The sequence below is a fragment of the Heterodontus francisci genome, unplaced genomic scaffold, assembly GCF_036365525.1.
Source record: "Heterodontus francisci isolate sHetFra1 unplaced genomic scaffold, sHetFra1.hap1 HAP1_SCAFFOLD_761, whole genome shotgun sequence".
Taxonomy (NCBI): Eukaryota; Metazoa; Chordata; class Chondrichthyes; order Heterodontiformes; family Heterodontidae; genus Heterodontus; species Heterodontus francisci.
Genome location: NW_027140274.1, coordinates 335,249 through 343,629, shown reverse-complemented (window position 1 = coordinate 343,629; position 8,381 = coordinate 335,249).

Genomic DNA, 8,381 nt, shown 5'->3' with positions numbered 1-8,381 from the left:
TTACCTTATAAGATTCATGGGGCTCTAGATTTGGCCTTCACACCCTTTTTCTTTGTGGGAACATATTGACTCTGAACCCCTGGAATCTCCCCTTTGAGTGCTTCCCACTGCTCTGACATTGATTTACCTTCAAGTAGCTGTTTCCAGTCCACTTTTGCTAACTCACTCCTCAGCTTAGTAAAGTTGTCCTTGCCCCAACTGAGAACTTAAACACCTGTTCTATCCTTGTCCTTTACATAATTATGTTAAAACTGACTGAATTATGATCACTACCACCAAAATGCTCTCCCACTGCCACTCCTTCCACCTGCCTATCTTCATTTCCTAAAACTACATCTAAAACTGCACCCTCTCTTGTTGGACTTGCTACATATTGGCTAAATAAGTTCTCCTGAATGCACCTCAAGAATTCTGCTCCCTCAATTTCTTTCACACTAAAAGTATCCCAGTTCATGTTGGGGTGGTTAAAATCCCCAACTATTACTGCTCTATTGTTCTTGCACTTCTCAGAGATTTGCCTACATATCTGCTCTTCTATCTCCTGTTTGGGGGTCTATAGCACACTCTCAGCAGTGTGATTGCCGCTTTTTTGTTCCTCAGCTCAATCTATACGGCCTCATTTGATAAACCTTCCAACATGTCATCCGTCTTCACAGCTGGAATAGTTACTTTGAGCAAAACTGCCGCCCCCTCCTTTCTTATCCCCCTCCCTATCACATCTGAAAACCCTGTAACCAGGAATGTTGAGCTGCTATTCCTGTCCCTCCTTAAGCCATGTTTCTGTAATAGCTGTGATATCATACTGCCACATGTCTATTTGTGCCCTCAGCTCATCTGCTTTATTTTCTATACTCCTTGCATTGAAAAAGATATGCTTGAGCACTGCCAAACTCTTTTTAAATTTTCTAACCTTTGTTTCCTCTTTCTTCCAGACTCATCCATTAATTTTCTGCCATCCATGCCTTCCGGTTCCCATCCCCCTGCTAAATGAGTTTAAACCCTCGCCAACAGCACTAGCAAAATGTCCCGCAAGGAACTCTGTCCAGGCTCTGTTCAACTGCAATCCGTGTGACCTGTCCCAAGAATCTAAAGCCCTCCCTCCTGCACCATCTTTCCAGACACACGTTCATCTGTCTTATCCTTTTATTCCTGTACTCACTTGCACGTGGCACTGGGAATAATCCGGAGATTACTACTTTTGATGCCCTGCTTGCTAATTTCTTACCTGGCTTCATAAATTCTGACTGCAGGACAACATCCTTATTTCTACCGATGTTGTTGGTTCCGATGTGGACCACAAATGCTGGCTGTTCACCCTCCCCCTTCAGGATGCTCTGTAACTGCTCAATAACATCCTTGACCCTGGCACCAGGGAGGCAACACACCATTCCTGGATTCACGTCTGTGGCCACAGAAATAGCTGATTGTTCCCTTCACTATTGAATCATCTATGACTATGGCTTTTCCAATCTTCCCTGTACCCACCTTTGCAGCTGAGTCACCCATGGTGCCATGGACTTGGATCTGGCTGCACTCCCCTGGTGAAGCATCACTGTCCTCCGTATTCAGAACTGAATACCTGTTGGAGAGTGAGATGCACTGGGGGTGCCCTGCACTTCCTGCCTGATTCTTTTTGACTGCCTTGTGGTCACCCATTCCCTCTCTCCCTGCGTACTCTTAAGCTGTGGGGTGACCACTGTGGGCGGCACAGTGGGGCAGTGGTTAGCACCGCAGCCAAACAGCTCCAGGGACCCTGGTTCGATTCCGGGTACTGCCTGTGTGGTGTTTGCAAGTTCTCCCTGTGTCTGCGTGGGTTTTCTCCGGGTGCTCCGGTTTCCTCCCACAAGCCAAAAGACTTGCACGTTGATAGGTAAATTGGCCGTTATAAATTGTCACTAGTATAGGTAGGTGGTAGGGAATGTAGGGACAGGTGGGGATGTTTGGTAGGAATATGGGATTAGTGTAGGATTAGTATAAATGGGTGGTTGATGTTCGGCACAGACTCGGTGGGCCGAAGGGCCTGTTTCAGTGCTGTATCTCTAATCTCTCTCTAATCATGAACATGCTTTCCATGTAACTCTCCTCATGAATGCACAGCAGTGTCTTCATCTGCTGCTCAAGTTCCAAACCCAGAGCTCAAGCAGCCGCAATTGACAACACTTACTTGCACAAATGTTTTTTTTTATTTCCAAAATATACTTTATTCATAAAGATCTGTAAAAAATACATTACAAAACAGTTCCAAACAGCACCAAGTCAAAAAATACAAACAGTGCAAAGGAGGTCAGTTTCCTTCAATGCAGGAGTGAGTTGCCTCACAACCCTTCCATTTCATTTTTCATGCCATATACATTTTATGGCAAATGAAAATTTTCCCGCTACAGTTTGTGGGGGTTTTCCATGGATCCAGCCCCTCAGTTCAGCTTGGTAGGGGGAGCTTACATGGTGGTCTTTCCCCATTGAGCCTTTGCTGTGGCTGCCCCAAGCTTTAGTGCGTCCCTCAACACGTAGTCCTGGACCTTCGAGTGTGCCAGTCTGCAACATTCGGTGGTGGAGAACTCTTTGCGCTTGAAGACCACCAAGTTTTGGGCAGACCAAAGAGTGTCTTTCACCGAATTGATAGTCCTCCAGCAGCAGTTGTGGTTATCTCGGTGTGTGTCCCTTGGAACAGCCCGGAGAGCACAGACTCCTGTGTTACAGAGCTGCTTGGGATGAACCTCGACAAAAACCAATGCATCTCTTTCCACACCTGCTTTGCAAAGACACATTCCAGAAGAAGCTGGGCAACCATCTCATCCCCACCGCAGACACTTCGAGGGCATTGTGCGGAGGGGGTGATACTTCGGGCGTGCAGGAAGGATCTGACGGGGAGGGCTCTTCTCACCACCAGCCAAGCTACACCTTGGTGCTTGTTGTAAAGTTCTGGTGATGAGGCATTCCGCCAAATGATTTGGCAGTCTGCTCGGGTAACCATCCGACAGCATCCACCATCTCCTTTTCCCGTCGGGCCTTGAGGACATTCCGTGCAGACCACTGCCTGATGGATTGGTGGTCAGAGGTGTTTTCCGCAGAAACTGTTCCACGAATGATTGGTGGCACGGCACAGTCCAACTAGATGGAGCGTTCCACGGCAATGCGACCAGGTCCTTCCTTCACAACACTGGGGACAGAAAGAATCTCAGCACGTAGTGACACTTGGTGTTGGCGTATTGGGGATCTGCACACAGCTTGATGCAGCCGCACACGAAGGTAGTCATCAGGATGAGGGTGATATTGGGTACATTATGCCCAGCCTTATCCAGAGGTTTGAACATCATGTCCCTTTGGACCCGGTCCATTTTGGATCCAGAGATGAAGCGGAAAATGACTCGGGTGATCGCCACAGCGCAGGAATGGGGTATGGGCCAGACCTGTGCCACTTACAGCAACATCGTGAGCGCCTCGCACCTGAGGACCAGGTTCTTACCCATAATGGAGAGAGTTGCTGCTCCCACATGCTCAGCTTGTGTTGTACCCTGGCTACTCGCTCCTTCCAGGTTTTGGTGCATGCCGCGGCCCTTCAGAACCATATCCCCAGCACCTTCAGGTAGTCTGACCTGACGGTGAAGGGGACAAAGGATCGGTCAGCCCAGTTCCCAAAGAACATGGCCTCTCTCTTGCCTTGGTTAACGTTGGCTCCCAAGGCCAGTGCGAACTGGTCGCAGATGCTCATCAGTCTGCGCACAGACAGCGGGTTCGAGCAGAAGGCTGCGACGTCATCCATGTCCAGGGAGGTTTTAACCTGAGTGCATCCACTGTCTGGGATTGTCACCCCTCTTATGCTCGCATCCTTCCTAATAGACTCAGCAAAGGGTTCAATACAGCAAATAAACAAGACAGGGGAGAGAGGTCAACCCTGTCTGACTCCAGATTGGATCGGGAAACTTTCTGATTCCCACCCATTGATTGAGACTGTGCTACTGATGTTTGTGTAGAGCAGTTTGATCCAATTGCAGATTCCCTCCCCAAACCCCATTTTCGAAAGTACGTCCAACATGTAGGTGTGCGATATCCTGTCAAAAGCCTTCTCCTGGTCCAGGCTGATGAGGCAGGTGTCCACCCTCCTGTCCCGAATGTGGGTGATCGTGTCCCTGAGTGGGTAAAGTACAGGTCTGATCAGGGTGGATCACCAACTCCAGAGCAGACTTGACTCGACTGGCTATGACTTTTGACAGTATCTTGTAGTCTACATTAAGCAGTGAGATGGGCCGCCAATTTCTGATTTCTGCCCTCTCCCCCTTCCCCTTGTAGATGAGGGTGATGATGCCTTTCCTCATGGATTCTGACATGCTGCCGGCTAGGAGCATACTGTCGTATACTTCCAGCAGGTCCGGGCCGACCCAGTCCCACAGGACCAAATACAACTCAACCGGTAAGCCGTCGCTTCCAGGAGTTTTACTTATCTCGAAGGATTTGATGGCCTTAGTCAGCTCATCCAGAATTAGCGGTTTGTCCAGTCTCTCCCTCCTGCTGTCATCTAAGACCTCTGTGATAGATGACAGTAAGGACTGGGAGGCTCTGCTGTCTGTGGGCTTCGCGTCATACAGCCCAGCATAAAAGGATTTGCTGATCCTTAGTATGTCGGACTGCAAAGACATTACCGAGCCATCCTCTTCCTGCAGGCTGCTGATAACAGAGCTCTCTCTGTGTACCTTTTAGAAGAAGTAACACAAGCACATATCATCCTGCTCAATGGAGCGGACGCTGGACTGGAAGATGATCTTGTAGGCCTCCGTGGCAAAGAGCGAGGCCTGCTGGCTCTTCACCTCATGAAGGTCCTCCTTGACCTTGACCCCCATCGACTGAAGCCAGAGCAGATGTTGCATACTTTTCTGGAGTCGTGACATTTCCATCTGTCTATCTCTCTCGCCCTCTGAACCCCTTTGAAGATAAAGAACCTCTTGATGTTCTCCTTGATCGCTTCCCACCACTGAACTGGAGACTCAAATGTGGGGTTTCACGGTCCTCCAACCTTTGTAATCCCTTTTGAGTTCCTCAACATTCTCTGGGGTTAGCAGTGTAGCATTGAGCTTCCATGTCCCCCTGCCAACCCGCTGGTCATCCTGTAAGTGAAAGTCAGCCAGTAAAAGGCAATGCTTGGAGAAGAACACCGGCTTGACGTCGGTGGATCTGACCGTGAAAACACGGGACACAAATAGGAAGTAAATCCTGGAATGGGCAGACCCATCCGTTCTTGACCATGTGTATCTATGCTGCGCTCTGTCTGCAGGTTTGCTGAAGACGTCGTGCAGTTTGGCATCTTTTACTGTTTCTATTAAGGATCTGGACATAGCATCCAGTTTGCTGTCGTCTCTGCCGGATCATCCAGGTGCATCGATGATGCCTTTGAAGTCAACGCCTAGGATGACCGGCCTGGATGTCGCCAGCAGCAGTGGGAGATGCTGGAAGACGGTCAGCTGCTCGCTGCATTGAAGCGGGGCATAGACGTCAATCAACGAGAGCGGAGTATTGTTGTACATTACATCTGCTACGAGGTGATGACCGCCAAATGGTTCTCCAGGACACGGGAAGCATCCAGGAGCTCCCACATAGCACAGGAGGTGGACTCTCGAGGTTGAAGCAACCCCCCTGCCATTCCTTTACGTTCACTGTTTTTCGGCTGCCGCATACGATGATGGGCCAAGTGGTCTCTTTCTCTGCCTTAAACCTTCTATGATTCTATGATTCTATGATGCTCACTAACATTATCCCCTTTTCATCTACAGCACCACAGAGAGAGAATCAGTCCGACCATTCGTAACAGTGTGTCCATATCACACTGTATTACACATTCTTATGTATCATCAGAGACAGTATTAGTAACACAATAAAGTGCATACATATCATCCTAAATAATGGTGTCCCAAACATATGTACAGCATTAGAGAGGGAGTGTCAATAGTGCATTTTCTATTCGTGTGTCCATATCACACCCAATAACTGGGTCCCACGTTTTTATAGAGCACGAGAGACAGAGCTGAAAGTGAATAAGTGAGAGAGAGAGAGAGATCCCCATCAGCAGTTACAGGCTGACCTGGAAGCCTCATTTTATCTTGAAAGATCCGTGGGAGACAGACGGTGCAGTCTCATCCCTAACTGATATTGTATCAGAAACAGACACATTATTATTCCTAGACTCTGGGTAACAGTTAGAGATTGAGGTGAACAATGTTCCAAATTTAACGCTCTTGGCCCTGTTGATCTCTGTAATCTTTCAGCTCACATAGCTCGATATGACTGTCAGTGAAGGACAGTTTCAATGTGATGACATTAATCTGGGACTGTTACTGTCAGATAGTAACTCCTGCGCGATCGCAGCAAACACAGCGACTCCCTCGGAGGATTGCTTTGAGAAGACGGGTGAATGAAGAGCAAACACACTGCAGGGAATGATGTCAAACTGAGCTTCAGAAAGGGGGAATCCCCCAGCTTGAAACGTTCTCTGACCTTTCCCCACAGCCCCAGTTCCTTTGCTCAAACTCGGAGAAAACTGAACTGGGGAAAGTTCCAGTTTATTTTTGTCAGTTCCGATGAAGGGTCACTGACCCGAAACGTTAACTCTGCTTCACTTTTCACAGATACTGCCAGACCTGCTGAGTGGTTCCAGCATTTCTTGTTTTTATTTCGGATTTTGCTTTTATTCCAATTTATTTTTTTTGTAAATGAGTGGGGAAAGAAGCGCATGCGCGATGCGCCTCCTCCAGCCGTGTCCTTCTGCGTCATTGAATTAGTGAGCGGAAGAAGTTTGTTTGAAACAGACGGGAATGGAGACTTAGAGCCCCGGGGTAAGTGAGTAAACAGCAGTCTCCTTCCAGCAGCACATTGCTTTGAGAGCCTGTCCGCAGAAGGGCTCAGAGATCAGCATTGACTACGGAGCAAGTTCAGGGGGAGTTGGGGGCTGTTTGTAAGAGGCGGAGTGGAGCAGGAACATGGAGTGAGCGCGGAAGGAGAAGCCTTTCTCAGGCTGTTTGTGGACAAGGTAACGGAGACAGAGCAGGAAGAAGCTGCTGTTGAAAATCATTGTTGTTTTCTCTCCTCAAACCTGTAATGCATGTTCATGGTTGAGCTCCAGTTTCACACTGTGTTGTTATTGAGCAGTGAATAGAGGGAACAGAGCCAGACAGTAGGGATGGGGACAGTTATGCAAACAACACCTATTGCTGGCGCCAGGTGAGTAGTGTCAAGGAAACATTTTAAACAGCAGCTGTCGGTTTCCGTTGAACGATTGATCCAAGAGAAGCAAGGAAATGGCAGATACTCTGAACAAGAATTTTTCATCTGTCTTCACAGAAGTAGACACAAAAAACATCCCAAGAATAGTAGAAAATCAAGGGGAGTAAGGAGGGGGGATCTTAAAACATCACCATCGCGAGAAAAAACATGTTTTTGGAAAACTAATGGGACTAAAGGTTGACAAGTCCCCTGGATCTGATGGCCTACATTCTAAGGTTTAAAAGAAGTGTCTGCATAGATAGTGGATGCATTGGTTGTAATCTTCTTAAATTCCCAAGATCCTGCAACAGTTCCAGTGGATATTAAACTGCAAATGTAATGTCCCTGTTCAAGAAAGCAGTAAAGAGAAAGCAGGCAACGATAGGCCTGTTAGCCTAATGTCTGCCATTGAGAAGATGCTGGAACCAATGATTAAGTCAGTCATCGCAGAAAACATAGAAAAATTCGAGCAGGAGTAGGCCATTCGGCCCTGCTCTGCCATTCAAAATTGATCAAGTCTGATCATATAATTCAGTACCCCCTTCCCGCTTTCTCCCCATATCCCTTGATCCCTTTTGTATTAAGAAATATATCTATCTCCTTCTTGAATATATTTAATGACTTGGCCTCCACTGCCTTCTGCAGTACAAAATCATGAGAGGTATAGACAGGGTGGATAGCAAGAAGCTTTTTCCCAGAGTGGGGGATTCAATTATTAGGGGTCATGAGTTCAAAGTGAGAGGGGAAAAGTTTCGGGGGGGATATGCGTGGAAAGTTCTTTACGCAGAGGGTGGTGGGTGCCTGGAACACGTTGCCAGCGGAGGTGGTAGACGTGGACACGATAGCGTCTTTTAAGATGTATCGAGACAGATACATGAATGGGCAGGAAGCAAAGAGATACAGACCCTTAGAAAATAGGCGACATGCTTAGATAGAGGATCTGGATCGGCGCAGGCTTGGAGGGCCGAAGGGCCTGTTCCTGTGCTGTAATTTTCTTTGTAGAGAATTCCACAAGTTCATCACCCTCTGAGTGAAGAAATTTCTCCTCATCTCGGTTCTAAATGGCATACCCATATCCTGAGACCGTGACCCCTGATTCTGGACTCCCCAGCCATCAGGAACATCCTCCC